The sequence below is a fragment of the Apodemus sylvaticus genome, chromosome 22 (assembly GCF_947179515.1).
Source record: "Apodemus sylvaticus chromosome 22, mApoSyl1.1, whole genome shotgun sequence".
In the NCBI taxonomy this organism is placed as follows: domain Eukaryota; kingdom Metazoa; phylum Chordata; class Mammalia; order Rodentia; family Muridae; genus Apodemus; species Apodemus sylvaticus.
Window position 1 is genome coordinate 8,330,628 of NC_067493.1, and position 23,598 is coordinate 8,354,225.

A 23,598-nucleotide genomic window follows, 5' to 3' on the forward strand; every position below is an offset into this window, starting at 1 on the left:
TCATGAGATATGATTTTAAATCAGAGACTTCCTTTTCTTGTGTGTTGTGGTATCCAGGGCTTGCTCTGGTGGGAGAACTAGATGTTCATGATACCAATTTGCCATGGGTTCTGTTGATTATGATCTTGCCCTTGTGTCCTGCTCTCTGGTTATCTTTGATGTTAGCTGATCTGTCTCTGATTGAGGCTTGTCTCTCCTGCGAATCTGTGTGTCAGTACTCCTGAGAGAACAGTGCTCTCCAGGAGAAATTTTTATATGGAAATAATTGGCACATAATCAGCTACATCCAAGGTGCAGACAGAATCCAGAAGGATCCTGTCCCCAGCTTTCCCTTGCTTCCTGGGTTCTGATGGCTCTGTGTGGCTTTCTCATGATCCAGGGATTTGAGCAGAGGTGGAACTTACAGGTGTGATGGAATTTCTGGGAGATTAACTCTCTCCACATAGAATTTGGATATGGAGCACTGAGGCAGGGGATCAGTTCTGGGTGCAGGCAGAGAATAAAAGGATCATATCCCAGGCTCTTGCTCAGTTCTTTGCAACTGAGTGCTCTGTCGAGGTCCCTTTGAGCAGAAGTGGTATTCTTACCTCTACCCACAGGCTTGTCAGAACTCCTGGGAGACCCGCTCTCTCACTGCAGTATTTGGGTCTGGAGACCTGTGGCACAGGATCAGCTCTCACACTTAGTGTTTTGATTGTTATTGGTCAAGAAAATTTTATTTTTTGGCTGAAATTATTTGGGGAATCTATATGTTTCTTATATATTTATGGCCATTTTTTAATTGAAAAATGATTTTTAAATGATTTTATTGAAGTTTTTTTCTAGTACTTTGAGCTGTGTGTTGGAGGGTTGAGACATGCTTTTGGAGACAGAGTGGAAAAGGAATGGGATGGGGAATTTTGGGATGGTGGACCAAGAGAGAAGTAGCAAGTGTAATGAAAAAATGAAATAAATAAAAAGATAAATAAATAAATTAATAAATAAATAAGACTGAAAGATCTCCCGTGTTCATGAAAACATAGACTTAACAAAACATGCAGATGTCAGATGAACAGCTGTGCTGAGCTATTCTATCCTTAGAACATGGTTGGTTTTGACTCTAAGGAGGCTGGTTCCAAGGATGTCCACAGCTGTGCCTAAATCCAGAACAGAAGGAGTCCATTTTAACTAGCCCTGACTGTGATCCATCTCAGGGCTAAGTCAGCAGTACAGAGAATTTCTTTTTAGTGTCATTTTTATTCTATGTGCATGGATGTGTTGTCTGTGTATATCTGTGTGCAGTACCTGCAAAACCAAAGGTGCACCAGATCCCTTGGGACTATATTTACAGGGCTTGATTACCTACTAAGTAGTTTCTGGGAATGAAAGTTGTCTTTTCTCTTTCAGTTCACAGTGTTCTTCACTAGCATGCTGCCTGTTGACCTGTGCTATTATTAATTTATTATTTGACCTTTTAATTAAAGTATATTTTTTATGCCTTGACCTCTCTCAATGTCATCCCTTCTTCCCTCCACGTCATTCATTTTACGTATATATTAGAAAGTTTGTACAAATATAAGAATGAAATATGCTGCATACATTTCTGTTGGTTGTGTGTATATGATCCTGGGATGAACACTTACATGAACACTTGCATCAGATATCCAATTTGAAAGCTCTCTCTGCCTCAGGCCAATTCTTCCTCTTGTAAGACATTTGCTGTGTTTCTATTTTCATGGTCAACCCATGTCCCTCTGTAATCATAAACCAAATTAAACTCATTCAGTAGTTGCCTTAGACATTATATTTTATCATTACAACATAAAATACACTAGTACACACCATAAATTCTTCCACCTGCAAAAGTTTTTTCATGTAACATAAGAAAATTGTGAACACTAAAAAGGTTTCCTTCCTGTTGAATTCATGTGTCTTTTATTGATACATTTTTACAAGTACAAATAAAATCGTGGGACATCATAACATTTGAAGAGTATGTTGTCACTTGTCACAGTTTTTTTTTGTACAAAAAAATCTTGACTAAAACAGTGTAAGAGTGTTGCTTCAGACCTTGCCAAATTCTGTGTAGTCACAAGTTACTTTTGATATTCTTGAATGTCTTCAAAGACTACTATAATATGTAAAGGCTTTAGTAGATTAATTGCATACCAAAGAATTTACACTTGTATAATGATACAAGAAAGTGGAAAACATTAATACATCATCTATGTTTATGGGGTTTATCTGAATTACAACTTTTTCTCATGCCTTTTTCAAAATCTATTTCTAAGACTACTGTAATATGCAAAGGCTTTAACACATTGCTTATGCACAGCATTTCTTTCCAGGGTGAGTTCTTTTATATATTCATAGAAAATGTGCTATGAAATAGTTTTATCACATTTATTATATTCCTAACACTTCTTGTCAATATGTGTTTGGTTGCAAATTTAAACATCACTATGATATTTAAATGTTGGGATGAAGGAGAATAAATTTGTCGTAAGAACTGCTTTTTTGTTACCAACTTCAATTTAATTATAATTTCAAACTAAATTTAAGTGCCAGGTGATAGTTGACCTGAGTACTTGACAGTATCGAGCCAGCTTTCATTATTCATGTTTTGTTCCCCCAAACTTAACAACTGTTCATAACCATAATTTCTGTTACTCCTGTTTTATTCCTCAAAATATAATGCTTGTTCCTAACCAGAAAATAACATATGGATATGATAGGCTAGAACATAATAACTATATTCTGTATCAGTTGACATAGATTATGAATACAAAAAAGAGTGATTGAGGGGAAAATGTAGATGCAACTTGGGACTGGTGTTTGTGGTTTTCAAGATTAGAAGCTCTATAACTCTCTGGCACACTGTGGGTAGGGGTGGAATGTTTCAGTAAGCTTTGGAGTATATTTTTCTGGCCCTGATTTACCAGTACTTACTTGATTAAAATTATCAAGTTAATTATTAAGATAATTATTAAAAATTATCTTATTTGCATTTTCCTGATGTTTGAGATGTGTTGGAGCTCAGTGGACATCATAACACAAAGGCTTAGTCACATTGCTGTAATTCATACAATTTCTCTCCAGCATACATAATTTCATAATAATAAAGACTACAGAGGTGTGCAAAGCTTTACCATACTAAAAGCATTCACAAGGTTTCTCTGTACTTAAATAATGAAGAAAACTGCAGAATTGTGCAAGAGCTTCACCACCCTTATTTGACTCACTGTGTTTTCAAATTTTATTAATTTTATTTTCTATGTTTCAACAGCTTCCCGGCCTATGCTTGGCAGTCCTGGACCTTACTTTGTCTATGAACCTTGAACTCCAAGAGCTGCACAGCTCTGTCTCCTGAACCCCAGCATCAATGGAACACTTGGCCTGCGGCTGAGCTTGTCTTTTCCTAAAATCTGTTCTGGATCAGGATAACGTGAACCTGAAGTCTACTGGACACTCCTGTCCTTGGATTAAAATGTCGATGTCACATAAGCGTGTTCCTCCTCGGATCTACATGCAAACAATAGGCATGTAATAATAATGAGAGGTTAGAGAGGGTGGGAGGAGTCAGTGTGTGGTTAGCATATTCATGAGGGGGCGGGCTCGCCTGCCTCGTTTACATAGCGCTCTTGCTCAGATGTGAAGCGGACTGATTTGCATAGATTTGAATAGAAATGCATAAACCATTTCTATGGAGACTCCCCTGTGCTGAGCACTGTACATTAGCATATTCCTGAAAAGTCATGGCTCACCCGCATCCTTGGCATAACTGAGTCCTGGGAAACCATCGAGCCGATTTGCATAAATATAAATCCAATGAAATAAATCATTTCCAGGTGAGAGCCGTCACGATTAGCATAATCATGAAGGGCTGGGCTCGCCCGCCTCATTTGCATAAACCTCAGCCTCAGAAACAGCAAGCCCGGCCGATTTGCATACACACAGCTTTAAAATGTGAATCTATTTGGAATAAATTATGATGTAATGGTGACGTGTGACATCACACAGTTCACTGCAGCTGCAAATTCATTTTATATCTTCGATCCCCGGATTCGGATTCTTATTTCCTGCTTCGCCTTTGCGCGTCAGAACTCACAGTTTGTTTTATTTTATGTCTCCTAAGATGACCACGTTTCATCCAAACAGACATCTTTAGAGTAAATTCTTGCTCAGCCCCGCCCACACACCTCCCTGTCAGTCACCCAGGCCACGCCCACTCCCACAGTAACAGCCAGTCAATCTTAGCCCCACCTACACTCATCCCGCCCACACATGCCAATACTAAGGGTCAGTCATGCTAAGCTCCGCCCAGCTCTCCCCTGCACACCCCCCCTTCAGTCACTCTGGCCCTGTCCACCTCCCTCTGTCATTTGGGCCATGCCCACGCGGAAAGTAACCACCAGTCGCGCCCTACCCACAGTAAAGGCCAGCCTTGCTAAGCCCCGCCCACGCTCCTCTGATTTCATTGCCATTTTGTTCATCACAGATAGAAACTGGAAAAGACTGCAGATTTCCTTGCAGGAAAATACAGATGTGTAAAATACAGTCGTCCACATGATGAAGTTCACTTATCAAAATCAAGGACATCGTGAACTTTTCTGACAAAAAATAATAATAATAAAATCAATAAATAAAACAGTAAAAACAACAAAATCAATCAATCAAAATAATATGAGTAATATAAAGAAAATAAAAAATATATAAAATGCAAAAAATAAATATAAAAATATAAATATGAATCTCCCATCTACCTAATTGGCTAGACTTGCATTCTCCTGTCCCTATTTAATTATTCCAAAATATAGCATGGGGCCTGAAACTAAAAGCATTAACCAAAGCTGAATTCATGCTGCCACTAAAGAGATTTTAAAGTAATCTTTAATTGTGTGTAGAGTGATTTCTCCCAGGGAAGGCATATTAATTCTAAGACAGCTGTGTCTTCAGCCTTTTAGAAAACAGTTTCCAAGACAAGCTATGGAGACTCAGGTCAATTTGCTGCCCATTTGTTTATCCCCAGAAAATGATCATGTTTTCCTCTTGATTAAAATTCTGCAATACTTCAGTTTAAAGACTGTGGCACCACGGAGTTTTACAATTCCCCACTGGAATCAGTTCCCCAATGGAACTGTCCATTGCAGCAACAGGAAGTGGATTTGCATGTGAACCATGGCTTCTGCCTTCAGTCTAGAACATGAGGAACATCAGGGTGGACAACACACAGTGAAACATGAGAGGCAACAGCTACATCACAGATCAAAATTTAAGGGGGTCAGTGGCAGGGGACACAGTTATGAAGAAAGACCTGATACAAGCCGACTGTGTGATTTTGTAATTTCCCACTTTGTATTAATTCATCTATGTGAAGGAAAACAGAACAGATTGTGGGGGTGTACAATTTGGGTAGGTAGGTTTTCTTGAGCCAGTGAATAATGAATTTCTAATTAGGGGATTCTCTTGTAGAGATATGTGGAATGCTCACTGATATAACTAAGTCAGCACAGACATTTGAGACACAAACCACTGGCTGTGCTGTGATTGTCCAGTTACATTTCCCATAGGGACAAAGTCAAAAACTATCTTCTTACTGTCATTCCATCTACAAGCGAATGTCTGTTCTATTACAAAGTTAGTATATCTATCTGCCTCTTTTAAACATATTTATCTTTTTTAAAAAAAATCATTGGTTCCTATTACTTTTTGACTTTCATTTTCACTTAGAGGTGTAACTTTTTTAATCACTTGTTTCTATTCTCCATAGTAACCACATCATTAAGACTTTCATTCCTTTTACTCAGAGGCTTTGTATTTGATTTTTTTTTTTCAGCTTAAAGCAGTGTGTTCTGTAGCTGAGACTTGGCTTATCATATGTAAATAAGACTTGCTTTGAAGACTTAATCCTGCATCTTCTGCACTGTGATTTCCTGACAGTCATTCACCTCCCCTAAGGCTGTGCCCTACTGCACACTGTGAATGAAAAGACATTAGTGAATGAGTGTCCTCTAACCTCCATATATTTTTTTAGGAATCACAAATACTCAGAGCTATGTGTCTTCTTAGTAGTACGTTCATTGTGTGTCAAAGGTTTGTGTATGTTGTGACTCCATTTTCATAAAATTCAAAAAAGTCTTTAATATCTTTATTACTGCCTTGAACAAGTTATCACTTAGTAGTAGGGTCTTGTTCAGTTTCCATGTTCATGTGGGATTTCTGTTTTTGGTTTGTTCCTTTCTTTTTGTTGTGTTTTCAAACCCTGCCTAAATCTTTGGTGATGTGATTAGATGCATGGGATTATCTTCAAACATCTTGTATCTGCTGAGGCCTGTTTTGTGATTGATCATGTGGTCAAATGTAGAGAAAGCACCACGAGGTGCTGAGAATAAGGTATATTCTTTTGCTTTAGGATGAAATATTCTACAAATATCTGATAGATACATTTGGTTCATAACTTCTATTAGTTTCACTGTTTCTGTTTCCATGATCAGTCCATCTCTAAGAGTGGGTTGTTGAAGTCTCCCACTATTATTGTTTGGGGTACAATGTGTGCATTGAGCTTCAGTAAACTTTCTTTTATAAATGAGGCTTCCCTTTTATTTGGAGCATAGAGGTTCAGAATTGAGAGTTCATCTTGGTAGATTTTTCTGTCCTTCCCTATCTTGTTTGATAACTTTTGGTAGAAAGTCCATTGTATTCACTATTATAATGTCTACACCAGCTTGTTTATTGGTACCATTTGCTTGTAAATTATTTTCCAACCTTTTACTCTGAGGTAGTGCCTGTCTTTGTCATTGAAGTGAATTTCCTGCAAGCAATAAAATGCTGGTTCCTGTTTGCTTATCCAGCCATTGGTGTTTTTATTGGCCATTGATGTTAAGAGATATTAAGGAATAGTAATTGTTGATTCCTGTTATTTTTATATTTGTATGGTTATCTTCTTTTGGATTTTTTAAAGATTAATTTATTCGCTTTTTCTAGGGTTGGAATTTTCTTCCATGTGTTGGCATTTTCCATTTTGTAGGACTGGATTTGTGCTAACATATGATATACAATTTTTTTTCTGTCACGGAATATTGTGTTTTCTCCATTTATGGTTACTGAGAGTTTTGCTGGGTATAGTAGTCTGGGCAGGCATTTGTGTTCTATATGACTCCTGCCCAGGATCTTCTGGCTTTCATAGTTTCTTTTGTGAAGTCGGGTATAATTCTGAGAGCCCTGCCTTTATATGTTACTTCACCATTTTCCCTTACTGGTTTAAATATTCTCTCTTTGAATTATTAATTTGGTGCTTTGATTATTATGCTGCAGAAGGAATTTGTTTTCTAGTCCAGTATATTTGGAGTTCTGTAGGCATTTCTTTCTTTAGGAAAGATTTCCTCTGTAATTTTGTTGAAGATATTTACTGGCCCTTTAGGTTGGGAACTTTTGCTCTCTTCTCTATCTATTACCTTAGATTTGGCCTTCCCATTGTGTCCTGGATTTCCTGGATATTTTTGGTTAAGAACATTTTGCATTTTTCATTTTCTTTGACTTTTCTGTCAATGTTTTCTATGGCATTTTCTACACCTGAGATTCTTTCTTCTCTTTCTTGCATTTTATTGATGTTTGCATCTACGACTCCTAGATCTCTTTCCTAGTTATTCTATCTCCAGGGTTCTCTCCCTTTATGAATTCTTTATTGTATCTATTTCCATTTTTAGATCCCGGATGGTTTTGTTCAATTCCTTCTGCTTTTTATTTGCCTTTCTCTGAAAACCATTAAGGGATTTTTGTATGCGCTCATTAAGGGAGACTGGATGTTTTCCTGTGTTCTGTATTTCTTTAAGAGAGCTATTTATGCTCTTCTTAAAGTCCTCTATCGTCATCATGAGATATGATTTTAAATCAGAGACTTCCTTTTCTTGTGTGTTGGGGTATCCAGGGCTTGCTCTGGTGGGAGAACTAGATGTTGATGATACAAACTTGCCATGGGTTCTGTAGCTTATGATCTTGCCCTTGTGTCCTGCTCTCTGGTAATCTCTGATGTTAGCTGATCTGTCTCTGATTGAGGCTTGTCTCTCCTGTGAGTCTGTGTGTCAGTACTCCTGAGAGAACAGTTCTCTCCAGGAGGAATTTTTGTATGGAAATAATTGGCACATAATCAGTTATCTCCAAGGTGCAGACAGAATCCAGAAGGATCCTGTCCCAGCTGTCCCTTGCTTCCTGGGTTCTGATGGCTCTGCGTGGACCTCTCATGGTCTGGGGATTTGAGCAGAGGTGGAGCTTACAGGTGTGATGGAATTTCTGGAAGATCAACTCTCTCCACACAGAATTTGGATGTGGAGCACTGAGGCAGGGGATCAGCTCTGGGTGCAGGCAGAGAATAAAAGGATCATGGCCCAGGCTGCTGCTCAGTTCTTTCGAACTGAGTGCTCTGTCCGGGTCCCTTTGAGCAGAAGTGGTATTCTTACCTCTACTAACAGTCTTGTCAGAATTCCCGTGAAACCCAATATCTCACTGCAGTATTTGGGTATGGAGACCTGTGGCACAGGATCAGCTCTCACACTTAGTGTTTTGATTATTATTGGTCAAGAAAATTTTATTTTTTGGTTGAAATTATTTGGGGAATCTTTATGTTTCTTATATATTTATGGCCATTTTTTAATTGAAAATGATTTTTAAATGATTTTATTGAAGTTTTTTTCTAGTACTTTAAGCTGTGTGTTGGAGGGTTGAGACATGCTTTTGGAGACAGAGAGGAAAAGGAATGGGATGGGGAATTTTGGGATGGTGGACCAAGAGAGAAGTAACAAGTGTAATGAAGAAAAAATGAAAGAAATAAAAAGATAAATAAATAAATAAATAAATAAATAAATAAATAAATAAGACTGAAAGATCTCCCGTGTTCATGAAAACATAGACTTAACAAAACATGCAGATGTCAGATGAACAGCTGTGCTGTGCTATTCTATCCTTAGAATATGGTTGGTTTTGACTCTAAGGAGGCTGGTTCCAAGGATGTCCACAGCTGTGCCTAAATCCAGAACAGAAGGAGTCCATTTTAACTAGCCCTGACTGTGATCCATCTCAGGGCTAAGTTAGCAGTACAGAGAATTTCTTTTTAGTGTCATTTTTATTCTATGTGCATGGATGTGTTGTCTGTGTATATCTGTGTGCAGTACCTGCAAAGCCAAAGGAGCACCAGATCCCTTGGGACTGTATTTACAGGGCTTGATTACCTACTAAGTAGTTTCTTGGAATGAAAGTTGTCTTTTCTCTTTCAGTTCAGAGTGTTCTTCACTAGCATGCTGCCTGTTGACCTGTGCTTTTATTGAAATATTATTTGACCTTTTAATTAAAGTATATTTTTTATGCCTTGACCTCTCTCAATGCCATCCCTACTTCTTCCCTTCCAAGTCATTCATTTTACGTATGTATTACAAAGTTTGTACAAATATAAGAATAAAATATGCTGCATATATTTCTGTTGGTTGTGTGTATATGATCCTGGGATGAACTCTTACATGAACACTTGCATCAGATATGCAATTTGAAAGCTCTCTCTGCCTCAGGCTAATTCTTCCACTTCTAAGACGTTTGCTATGTTTCTATTTTCATGGTCAACACATATCCCTCTGTAATCATAAACCAAATTAAATTCATTCAGTAGTTGCCTTAGACATTATATTTTATCATTACAACATAAAATGCACTAGTACAAGCCATAAATTTTTCCACATGCAAAAGTTCTTTCATGTAAAATAAGAAAATTGTGAAAACTAAAAAGGTTTCCTTCCTGTTGCATTCATGTGTCTTTTATTGATACATTTTTAGAAGTACAAATAAAATCGAGGGATATCATAATATTTGAAGTTATGTTGTCACTTGTTACAGGTTTTTTTTTACAAAAAATAATCTTAAGTAAACAATGTAAGTGTGTTGCTTCAGATCTTGCCAAATTCTTTGTAGACACAAGCTACTTTTGGTATTCTTGAATGTCTTCAAAGACTACTATAATATGTAAAGGCTTTAGTAGATTAATTGCATACCAAAGAGTTTACTCTTGTATAAAGATACAAGAAAGTGGAAAACATTAACACATCATCTATGTTTATGGGGTTTATCTGAATTACGACTTTTTCTCATGCCTTTTTCAAAGTCTATTTCTAAGGCTACTGTAATATGCAAAGGCTTTAACACATTGTTTATGCACAGCATTTCTTTACAGGATGAGTTCTGTTATATATTCATAGAAAATGTGTTATGAAAATGTTTTATCACATTTATTATATTTGTAACACTTCTTGTCAATATGCATTTTGTTACAAATTTAAACATCACTATATTTAAATGTTGGGATGAAGGAAAATAAATTTGTCCTAAGAACTGCTTTTTTGTTACTAACTTCAATTTAATTATAATTTCAAAGTAAATTTAAGTGCCAGGTGATAGTTGACCTGAGTACTTGGCAATATCAAGTCAGCTTTCATTATTCATGTTTTGTTCCCCCAAACTTAACAACTGTTCATAACCATAATTTCTGTTACTCCTGTTTTATTCCTCAAAATATAATGCTTGTTCCTAACCAGAAAATAAAACATGGATATGATAGGCTAGAACATAATAACTACATTCTGTATCAGTTGACATAGAATATGAATAGAAAAAAGAGTGATTGAGGGGAAAATGTAGATGTAACTTGGGACTGGTGTTTGTGGTTTTCGAGCTTGGAAACTCTATAACTTTGTGGCACAGTGTGTGTAGGGGTGGAATGTTTCAGATAAGCTTTGGAGTATATTTTACTGGCCCTGATTTACCAGTACTTATTTGATTAAAATAATTTCTTATCATTTGCATTTTCCTGATGTTTGAGATGTGTTGGAGCTCAGTGGACCTCATAACATAAAGACTTACTCACATTGCTGTAATTCATACAATTTCTCTCCAGCATGCGTAATTTCATAATGATAAACACTACAGAGGTTTGCAAAGCTTTACCATACTAAAAACATTCACAAGGTTTCTCTGTACTTAAATAATGAAGAAAACTGCAGAATTGTGCAAGAGCTTCACCACCCTAATTTTACTCACTGTTTTTTCAAATTTTAATAATTTTATTTTCTATGTTTCAACATCTTCCCGGCCTATGCTTGGCAGTCCTGGACCTTACTTTGTCTATGAACCTTGAACTCCAAGAGCTGCACAGCTCTGTCTCCTGAACCCCAGCATCAATGGAACACTTGGCCTGCGGCTGAGCTTGTCTTTTCCTAAAATCTGTTCTGGATCAGGATGACCTGAACCTGAAGTCTACTGGACTCTCCTGTCCTTGGATTAAAATGTCGATGTCACATAAGCGTGTTCCTCCTCGGATCTACATGCAAACAAAAGGTCTGTAATAATAGTGCGAGGTTAAAGAGGGTGGGAGGAGGCAGTTTGTGGTTATTCATGAGGGGGCGGGGCTCGCCTGCCTCATTTGCATAACGCTCTTGCTCAGATGTGAAGCGGACTGATTTGCATAGATTTGAATAGAAATGCATAAACCGTTTCTATGGAGACTCCTCTGTGCTGAGCACTGTACATTAGCATATTCATGAAAAGTCATGGCTCACCCGCATCCTTTGCATAACTGAGTCCTGGGAAACCATCAAGCCGATTTGCATAAATTTAAATCCAATGAAATAAATCATTTCCATCTGGGCTCTCCCAGGTGAGAGCCGTCACGATTAGCATATTCATGAAGGGCTGGGCTCGCCCGCCTCATTTGCATAAACCTCAGCCTCAGAAACAGCAAGGCCGGCCGATTTGCATACACGCAACTTTAAAATATGAATCTAGTTGGAATAAATTATGATGTAATGGTGACGTGTGATATCACACTGTTCACTGCAGCTGCAAATTCATTTTATATCTTCCATCCCGGGATTCGGATTCTTATTTCCTGCTTTGCCTTTGCGCATCAGAACTCACAGTTTGTTTTATTTTATGTCTCCTAAGATGAGCAGGTTTCATCCACACAGACATCTTTAGAGTAATCTCTTGCTCAGCCCGGTCCACATACCTCCTTGTCAGTCACCCAGGCCTCGCCCACGCCCACAATAACAGCCAGTCAAGCTTAGCCCCACCTACACTCATCCCATCAGTCAACCGGGCACCGCCCACACACGCCCATACTAAGGGTCAGTCATGCTAAGCTCCGCCCAGCTCTCCCCTGCACACCCCCCTTCAGTCACTCTGGCCCTGTCCACCTCCCTCTGTCATCTGGGCCACGCCCATGCGGAGAGTAACCACCAGTCATGTCCCGCCCACAGTAAAGGCCAGCCGCGCTAAGCCCCTCCCACGCTCCTCTGATTTCATCGCCATTTTGTTCATCACAGATAGAAACTGGAAAAGACTGCAGATTTCCTTTCAGGAAAATACAGATGTGTAAAATACTGTCATCCACATGATGAAGTTCACTTATCAAAATCAAGGACATCGTGAACTTTTCTGACAAAAAATAATAATATAAAATCAATAAATAAAACAGTAAAAACAACAAAATCAATCAATCAAAATAATATAAGTAATATAAAGAAAATAAAAAAATATAAAATGCAAAAAATAAATATAGAAATATAAATATAAATATGAATCTCCCATCTACCTAATTGGCTAGACTTGCATTCTCCTGTCCTTATTTAATTTTCCAAAATATAGCATGGGTCCTGAAACTAAAAGCATTAACCAGATATGAATTCATGCTGTCACTAAAGAGATTTTTAAGTAATGTTTAATTGTGTGTAGAGTGATTTCTCCCAGGGAAGGCGTATTAATTCTAAGACAACTGTGTCTTCAGCCTTTTAGAAAACAGTTTCCAAGACAAGCTATGGCGACTCAGGTCAATTTGCTGCCAGTTTGTTTACCCCTAGAAAATGACCGTGTTGTCCACTTGATTAAAATTCTGCAATACTTCAGTTTAAAGGCTGCTGCACCACGGAGTTTTACAATTCCTCATTGGAATCATGTAGTGAACTGTCCATTGCAGCAACAGGAAGTGGATTTGCATGTGAACCATGGCTTCTGCCTTCAGTCTAGAACATAAGGAACAGGTCAGTGTGGACAACACACAGTGAAACTTGAGAGGCAACAGCTACATCACAGACCAAAATTTAAGGGGGTCAGTAGAAGGGGACAAAATTATGAAGGAAGACCTGATACAAGCCGACTGTGTGATTTTGTAATTTCCCACTTTGTATTAATTTATGTATGTGAAGGAAAACAGACCAGATTGTGGGGGTGTGCAATTTGGGTAGGTTATCTTGAGCCAGTGAATAATGAATTTCTAATTAGGGGATTCTCCTGTAGAGATATGTGGAATGCTCACTGATATAGCTAAGTCAGAACAGACATTTGAGACACAGACCACTGGCTGTGCTGTGATTGTGCAGTTACATTTCCCATAGGGACAAAATCAAAACCTATCTTCTTACTGTCATTCCATCTACCAGCGAATGTCTGTTCTATTACAAAGTTAGTATATCTATCTGTGTCTTTTAAACATATTTATCTTTTTTTTTTTAAAAAAAAATCATTGTTTCCTATTACTTTTTGACTTTCATTTTCACTTAGAGGTGTAACTTTTCTAATCATTTGTTTCTATTCTCCATAGTATCCACATCATTAAGACTTTCATTCCTTTTACTCAGAGGCTTTATATTTGATATTTTTTTCTGCTTAAAGCAGTGTGTTCTGTAGCTGAGACTTGGCTTATCATATGTAAATAAGACTTGCTTTGAAGACCTAATCCTGCATCTGCTGCACTGTGATTTCCTGGCAGTCATTCACCTCCCCTAAGGCTGGGCACTACTGCACAGTGTGAATGAAAAGACATTAGTGAATGAGTGTCCTCCAGCCTCCATATATTTTTGTAGGAATCACAAATACCCAGAGCTATGAGTCTTCTTAGTAGTACTTTCATTGTGTGCCAAAGGTTTGTGTATGGTGTGTCTTCATTTTTATTAAAGTCTAAAATGCATTTAATTTCTTTCTTTATTTATTCCTTGGCCAAGTTACCATTGAGTAGGGTGTTGCTCAGTATCCATGTTTGTGTGGGATTTCTGTTGTTCTTCTTGTTTTAATGACTTCTTTAATGCATCTATGGACATTTTATGATGTTGTTCAATTCCTCTACCATTTTAGTTTTGTTTTGTTTTTTTCCTGAAAATGTGTAAGGGAATTTTGTGTTTCCTCGTTAAGGGATTCTAGCTGTTTTCCTGAGTTCTGTATTTATTTAAAGAAGTAATTTATGCCCTTCTTAAAGTCTGCTATCATCATAATGAGATATGATTTTAAATAAGAGTATTGCTTTCCTTGTGTGTTGGGATTTCCAGGGATTACTCTGGTGGGAGAACTAGATTTTCATGATACCAATTTGCCTTGGGTTCTATTGCTTATGATCTTGCCCTTGTGTCTTGCTATCTGGTTATCTCTGGTGTTAGCTGGTCTGTCTCTGCCTGAGGCTTGTCTCTCATGCAAGCCTGTGTGTCAGTACTCCCGAGAAACCATTTTTCTCCAGGAGGAATTTTGGTATGGAGTTCATTGGCACATAGCGCCAAGGTGCAGGCAGAATCCAGAACAATCCTGTCCCCAGCTGTTCCCTGGTTCCTGGGTTCTGTTGGCTCTGCATGGGTTTCTCTCTGGCCTGGAGTTTGAGCAGAAGTGGAGTTCTTACCTGTAATCACAGGTATGATGATACTTCTGGGAGATTAGCTCTCTCCGGACAGAATTTGTGTACTGTGGCACAGGATCAGCTCTGAGTGCAGATGGAGAATGGAAAGATCATGTCCTCAGCTCTTTTGAACTCAGTGTTCTGTAGGGGTTCTTACCTGTGAGCAGAAGTGGTATTCTTGCCTGTACTCACATGCTTGTCAGAACTCCTGGGAGACCCTCTCTCACACTGCAGTATTTGAGTATTGAGTGTTTTGAATTTTGTGTGACAAGAAAATTTTATTTTTTAGTCTAAATTGTTTGGGGATCTATAGGCTTCTTGTATATTTATGGCCATCACAAGGTTTAAGTCGGAGAAGGATTTTTTAATGATTTTATAGAAGATCTTTTTCTAGTACTTTGGACTGTGTGTTGTAGGGTTGAGACATGCTATTGGAGACAGTGGGGAAGAGGAATGTGATGGGGAATTCTGGGATAGTGTGTAGGGAGAGAAGTAACAACTGGACTGAAAAAAATGAAAGTAATAAAAACAAAAATAAATAAATAAATTAAACTGAAAGATCTCCCATGTTCAAGAATATGTAAACTTAACATAATATGAGGTCAGCAAACTAAAAGCAATCAGCAGATTTAATACAAGCCCCCTCAAAATTTCAACTCAAATTTTTGTATACTTTTCAAGGACCATACTCAATTTCATAGGTAAAAACAAACAAGCAAGAAAACAAATATCTCTCGGATAATTATAACATTCCTGGACTATATATAAATGAATTCCAGGAAATAAGACCATCTTTTATTTTAAGCTTTCTCATGTCCCTGAATGGATCTTTAAAAAATGATGCAGTTCAGATTGAATGTCTACATTTCGGAATGATGCAAACATGTGTATGATACTAAATTAATCTGAAGTCTATGTGGTTCAAAGATCTTAACAGCAATGTGGTAGAATAAATAGTGGAGAACAAACTTCCACTCACTGCCACAGGAAACCAGTTTCTGAAAAGGACACTAAGACTGCAGGCACTAAGAACACACACAGGCAAGTCCTCTTACTCTGCTCTGAAGGCAGAAACCATGCTCCACATGCAAATCCTTCTCCCATGACCAGTTTATATGATTCAATAGGTAAATGAGTGCTGACAGAACCATTTAATCTAAGAATTTATTTAGTTTAATTAATATAAATGCACAGTCATTGACCTAGGTTACAAAATTGTGGAATCAAGGCCTCCTGAGCCAGCCAAATATAGGACACCTTGTCTCAGATTCATTTTTCTAAACTGATGCAGGTATAGCTGTTCTAGAATAATATCCCTACTCAAGTAGAAATCACTGCATGGTGGCTTGTGCTTTTAATCTCAGAAGGAGGGAGTCAAAGAAACAGAGACCTTTGAAGTGGTAGTAATCTTGGTCTACAAAGTGATTTTCAGAACAGCCAGGGTTACACAGAGTAATACTATGTGGTCACTATTCTTTGTTGTCAACTTGATTAAATCGCAATTTAAGCAAAATCCACAACTTGAGGACACACATTCAAGGGATTTTGTTTAATTTGTAGAAAGTTATCAGTGGGGTTAGACAGTTGGCTCAATGGTTAAGAGCACTGACAGCTCTAATAAAGGTCCTGAGTTGAAATCCCAGCAACCACATGGTGGCTCACAACCATCTGTAATGAGATCTGACAGCCTCTTCTGGAGTGTCTGAAGACAGCTACAGTGTACTTACATATAATAAAGAAATAAATCTTTAAAAAAAGCAAGAACATTATTAGTGTCTTTGAAGTAGAAAGACTAAACTTAATGCAGATATTTTTGAGCTTGAAAGAAACAGACCTTAACCCAGACTCAAAAGATGAATCATGGTATGCACTCACTAATAAGTGGATATTAACCTAGAAAACTGGAATACCCAAAACATAATCCACACATCAAATGAGGTACAAGAAGAAAGGAGGAGTGGCCCCTGGTTCTGGAAAGACTCAGTGAAACAGTATTCGGCAAAACCAGAACACGGAAGTGGGAAGGGGGGGTGGGAGGACAGGGGAAGAGAAGGGAGCTTACGGGACTTTCGGAGAGTGGGGGGGCTAGAAAAGGGGAAATCATTTGAAATGTAAATAAATGATATCGAATAAAAAAAATTAAAAAAAAAAAGAAAGAAACAGACCTTAATCTGGATATAGAGCAAGAAAGCCACAGATTTTTGTTATTATGGTTATTGTTGTTGTTGTTGTTGTTGTTGTTGTTATTGCTATGAGCCAGTATTTGTCGGTAAATACCACTGGCTCTCCCAGAACTCACTTTGTAGACCAGGCTATTCACAGAGATCCACCTGCATTATTCACTCTCAAAATGATTGGATTAAAGGTCTGAGTCACCACACGCAGCAGAAGAAACTCACCTTTAATCCAGAGATTAAATCTGAACACACACCTTTAGGTTGAGCCATGCCTTCTTCTTGAGAACTATATAAGAACACAGAGGAAGAAAGTTTTCACATTGCCTGCTTCATCTCTTCTAGGTAGCAAGTCTTATTACTTTGTGGGCATCCTTTAGAGTTAATTGTATGTGATTCCATCTTCTACTGAAGACCAGTTGAGATGTCCAGGCTCTGGGACTGATAACTTCAGGATTCTTGGATTTTGCTTCCAATCCAACTGTTGTGGAATAAGGCAGACTGCATTCTGTAAGTCATTCTAATAAAATCCCCTATCAGAAAAAAGACACTGAGTGAGAGACCATTCTACACGATCTTTTAATCTCTAAAACAAGCACTCCAAATAGATTTGCTGTTCCATGAGCACTTTAACCTTTTCCTGTCTCATAAGTGCACTATAATGTTTAGTTCCAGACAAATGCATCCAGAGTAATAGCATCTTATGTTAAGGTGATTCACTCTTTTATTGTTTGCTTGTTTTGTTCTTTGAGCCTAGGATTTCCTGTGTAGCACTGGCCATCCTGAAGCTAAGTCTGACAACCAGGCTTGCCTTGAGCTAGAGAACCACCGACCTCTGCTTCTGTGCCTTTCTGCTTCTTTCCCTAGCATTCTGAGATGAAAGTTTTTTGCCCTTAGATTGTGTAGAATCTTGCCTCTATAGGTAATGCAAATAGATGCTAGGATTGTGAGAGTGTAAGCTGTGTTTAAACCCCAGTTTCCCACCGTGTATTTGTTGGAAAAGGCCATGAAGTATAGAGTATAATCCACTAACTAGAGTCTTCTCTGAATCAGAAGGTCGTAGACTAGCCCACCGAGTTCCATGGATAAAGCCAAGGAGATGATGCAGTCCTCTCCCAGTTTTGTCAAAGATACATCAGATTCTGAAGAACATGCATTGCCAAGTGCACCTTGTATTTCCAGCCCTGAGTACAAGGTGTTCCAAGTCTGAACCACATTGTTTCTGTGGGAGTCAAGCCATTGCTCTGAGGATGGCTTGTTTGAAGATTGGGATCTCTACTCCTTTGTGTATTTGAGAGCTTCAACTACCTGAGATACTACCCAAGATTGAACTGTGACATGAAGAAGGGCACAGAAGTTTTGAAGAATGAGATTCAGAAGGGGCCACATGTGGCTTCTGGAGATTTGGACAACAATCAAGACAAAGCTATAGAGGATCCAGATCAACCCTCATTCAGCTTGCTCAGTAAGAAAGGGCTGGAACATGAGACCTGTGGTGGTGGAGATTGCCCTGACCAGGATCCTGCTTCTGACAGTCCCTGGAACCTAGGATGCTGGGCATTGCTTCAAAAGCTTTTGGCCAAAAGAAGTGAACAAGTCCCCCAGAAATTTGTTTGGAATCCAGGAGGTCTGATGCCTACTAAGACCTGCAATTAGGGGATCTTCTGTCAGCTCCTCTATTAAAGCAAATGCAGACACAAGGAAGTTGTATCTTTCCAGCCATGTAGTGTTTGTTTGGTGTTTCTGTAAATCTTTCTTAACAAAAGTGTTAAAAAGCTGGAAATTTGTGTTCTTATTGTAGTTTCCCAAGGGAAAATATGTGGGCTAGAGTGGACCTAGATGAGGATATTCTAATCTTTCCTACCTTCAGTTAAAGGAGTAACTGTTTTTTTTTTTTTTTTTAAGTCCTTAGGAGACTTTGACATGCTGGTTTTCATGTGTGCTGGGAAATAAAAGAATGAGAAAATGGTGAGCAACCTTCAACACTTTGGTAAACCACTCTGCTTAATCAACATGGTTGAGGAGTGATCTACCCAGTGCTTCCTTTACAAATTAGTCTAGGGGCCACCTGCAATTTCCATTTTACCCCTTCTTCCTTCTATGTAGACCAGGCTAGCCCTGAACTCAAATTTGCTTTGCGATGTCTCTCTAGTATGGGGATTAGAGGCCTGTGCCATGAATCCTGCACAGGAGATTCTATTTTCAACAATTCCCTTTGGAAATTTCTGCTTCACAAGGGAACTCACCTGCAGAAACCGGACAGGCTAAGTTGGAAACTCAGTGATGGCCCTGACACAGAAAACCCAGCTCCCTATCCTCTAGAGTGTGTCTTTTAAGTGCTTCCAGTCTTAAGATATCCCCTACCGTACTTTATGAGTATATGAAATAATATGTTCTTCCATGTCTCACAAATAATATTCCATAGCTTCTGTTTAGTTTGTGGTACCTTTATTTTGTGTTGATATCAGATATCTGATTCCATGTTGTGCTATGTGGAAGATGAGATAGTCTCTACCCCATTTTCATTTCATAGAATAATCTCTAAAGTATGGGTGGTGTAATCAAATATAATGTTTGATATTCTGTATTAGTAAAACCTTCTTGCACTGTTTGTTTCCCATTAATCAGATACTGGTCTTTGTTTCTTCAGTCATTTGAAACAAGGTTTGATGTGGCACAGAAATGTGATTTATTCCAGGCATTGAAGCAGTTTTGAGATCTGCATTCATCACTCTACATGGATGTAAAGACTCTGCACATCTCTCATGTCTCTTCCAGATTTTGATACTGTTACCCTTATTTACTTCTCACCCTTTCTCACTCCCTTGTCCCACTCAGCCAGTCGCGCTAAGCCCCGCCTACGCCCCATCATCCATATCAATCCGCAAGGGCAGTGAGGCAACACTGCCTGATCTGAATGAATCAATGCTGTGATCAAGACCACCCAATATTCGGGCTTTACCAACTGGAAGTTCCATGAAAGCACTGACCACTGCGACATAGTTATTATTTAGTAATGGTTTCCCATCTGGAAGGAATGGATATCCTGTCTGCAATCAATGGGAGGTTGTGAGTGAGGAGAATGCGGAGGAGAAAGCAGACAGATAACACATAATCCTTACACACACATATTTTCACATATATACTAATATCTGTGCAATTAGGAGACTTCTCTACCTACTATCAAGAAAGCACACAGCGTGAGCCCGGGCTGCAGCCTCAGATGGGCGGGGTTTGAAGACAGAGGAGGCGGGGCTGGGGCCGTGTGGGCAGGGTTTGGACCCGGTGGGCGTGGCATGTTCTTAGAGTGGCCCAGAATTTGCCTAGACTAGTGCTAATCCCCGCCCACTCACCTCCCCTTCCGAATAATGCATAAATGCATAAATGAACAAATGTAAGAATGAACACATAAATGAATAAATGAGTAAATGCATAAAATGCATAAATGCACAGATGTACGATGAATAACGAATAAATGAATAAGAGAATAAGTGAATAAACGAATAAACGAATAAACGAATAAACGAATAAACGAATAAATGAATAAATGAATAAATGAATAAATGAATAAATGAATAAATGAATAAATGAATAAATGAATGAATGAATAAATGAATGAATGAATAAACGAATAAACGAATAAATGAGCAAATGAATAAATAATGAATAAATGAATAAATGAATAAATGAACAAATGAATAAATAATGAATAAATGAATAAATGAATAAATGAATAAATAATGAATAAATGAATAAATGAATGAACGAATGAACGGATAAGCGGATAAACGGATAAATGGATAAATGAATAAATGAATAAATGAATGAATGAATAACTGAATAACTGAATAAAGGAATAAATGAATAAATGAATAAGCGAATAAGCAAATAAGCAAATAAGCGAATAAATGAATAAATGAATAGATGAATGAATGAATGGATGAATGAATGGATAAATGAACGAATGAACGAATGAATGAATGAATGAATGAATGAATGAATGAATGAATATGTGAATATGTGAATATGTGAATATATGAATACATGAATATATGAATACATGAATACGTGAATATATGAATACATGAATGTATGAATATATGAATGCATGGATATATGAATACATGAATGTATGAGCACATGAATGCATGAATACATGAATACATGAATACATGAATGTATGAATGTATGAATGTATGAATGTATGAATGTATGAATGTATGAATGTATGAATGTATGAATGTATGAATGTATGAATATATGAATATATAAAAATGTGAATGTGTGAAAATGTGAATGTGTGAATATATGAATATATGAATATATGAAAGGATGCGTAGATGAGTAGATGAACAGATGAACAGATGAATAAATGAATACATGAATAAATGAATAAATGAATAAATGAATAAATGAATGAATGAATGAATGACATAGAGGCTCAGCTACACATGTAGCAGAAGATGACCATTTCAGACATCAATAAGAGGAGAAGCCATTGGTCCTGTGAAGGCTCTATTCCCCAGAATAGGGGAATGCACGTCAGGAAAATGGGGCAGGGCAGGGGGTTGAGTAGGGAAATGGGGATGGGACAGGGGGTTTTCAGGGGTAGCTTACTGGGAAAGGGGATCCTATTTGACATGTGAATAAAACAAAAATTTTTATAAAAGGAAAAGTAAAAGAAAAAAAGTGAGGCAAGGCCCGTGCTTTTTACCCAGCATCCTTTTCTTTCACAGAGCTGGCTTGTGCTAGAAGCTCAGCTGACATTGTGTGAATGCATGAAAATTTCATTTAAATACTACTGGACTCAGAAAACCTCCCTCAGCTGCTCTCGGTCTGCAAGGTGACTTTAATGTAATGCAATCACAACAGTGCAACTCTTCCTATGTAGCCACAGATGCTGGGTCAATTTAATTGTTGTTAAGGGGAGACTTGTATAAAAGTCTGCGTCTGCGGGGAAAACGTAATCATACGGCCTCCTTCCAATCTCACTTTGTGTTTTCATCAGCTCTGTTGACCCTCAGACTGCTCAGAGTTTGTATTCTATGTCACACATACACAACTGTAAGTTTTTGTTGTGTTTTATCCTGACATTTCTGTCAGATTTTAAAATTGTGTCATTAATCAACAGCGTGGGACTGTCTTTTACACAGAGAAGCTGTGTCTTTCTCGTGAATGGTGGGTTAAAAAGCATGTAACACCATGACATGAACTAAGCCTTTCTGCTTATATTTTAAATTCAGAACCCAGAATCCAAATCTATCTCTTGGCAATTTGACACATAATTGTATCTTCATGTGTCTACAACAAAACAGTATCCAGGTAATAATAATTCCTAACATGATACAGTTCTCTTTCATACAACTGCAAATCCATATGTTTAGCTGAATGTAATCTTGTCCTAATGTAACCATTCCTTTAATGCAATTGAATATCCTTGATCACAAGATTAAACTTCATTCAACTTCCTGATAAAGCCTTGTATTTTTACCCTTTCTTTTTTTATTGTTCCTTTCTTAGTTTCTATGCTTGTTAAAAACTTTCCAGCCAAATTCTATGCGGTGATTTTCATGACTTACTTTGTCAATACAATTAATGTAAACATCTTTATCTTAACCTCAATGAAACTCTTCAGACAAGGGCAGCAAACTTCTTTGCAAAAACATAAAAAAAAAAAAATCTGCAGAGTGGAAATAAACCCAAGCACCCATGTCTATCATATCCTACTATGATACCCTCCTAATTCCCACTTAATTCATGATCATATTCATTATGTTTCACTCCAGCACACAGAATTTGGAGACTTATCCCTAGTGAAAACACTTTACCACATTGATTACATTAATAAGTTTTCTGTCCGGTGTGTGTTCTTTTATGATACTGGAGATGACTGGGTCTTGTAAAGGATTTATCACATTGATTACATTCATAAGGTTTCTCTCCGGTATGTGTTCTTTTATGTCTTTGGAGATGACTGTGCTGTGCAAAGGCTTTACCACATTGGTTGCACTCATAACGTTTCTCTCCAGTATGTGTTCTTTTATGTCTTTGGAGAGCACTGAGCTGTGTAAAGGCTTTACCACATTGATTACATTCATAAGGTTTCTCTCCAGTATGTGTTCTTTTATGTGTTTGTAGATTACTGTGACATGCAAAGGCTTTACCACATTGATTACATTCATATGGTTTCTCTCCAGTATGTGTTCTTTTATGATATTGGAGATGACTGCGCTGTGCAAAGGCTTTACCACATTGATTACATTCATATGGTTTCTCTCCAGTATGTGTTCTTTTATGATATTGGAGATGACTGCGCTGTGCAAAGGCTTTACCACATTGATGGCACTCATAAGGTTTCTCTCCAGTATGTGTTCTTTTATGTCTTTGTAGATAACTGTGAGCTGCAAAGACTTTACCACATTGATTACATTCATCAGGTTTCTCTCCAGTATGTGCTGTTTTATGATATTGGAGATGACTTGATCTTGTAAAGGCTTTACCACATATATTACACTCATAGGGTTTCACTCCAGTATATCTTCTTACATTCCTGCAATGATAATTAGCACATGTGAAACCTTTACTACATTCATTACTCTGATCAATCATATAATCAATATGAATTATGTTTACAATTTGTCTAATGGTAAAGAAGCATCAGATCTTAAGGTTTTAGCACTTTATATGTTCATGTTGTTCTCCCTCATCATGAGTTGTTCAAGACACCTGTGATGGTTATTACATGGCTCATAT

General features: G+C 37.8%; 1 pseudogene; it reads right to left on the reverse strand.

The window, feature by feature from the left end:
- LOC127672340 (zinc finger protein 431-like) overlaps positions 1-23,223 on the reverse strand; it is a 59,788-nt pseudogene extending 36,565 nt beyond the window's left edge.
- Between the last annotated feature and the right edge of the window lie 375 nt (positions 23,224-23,598).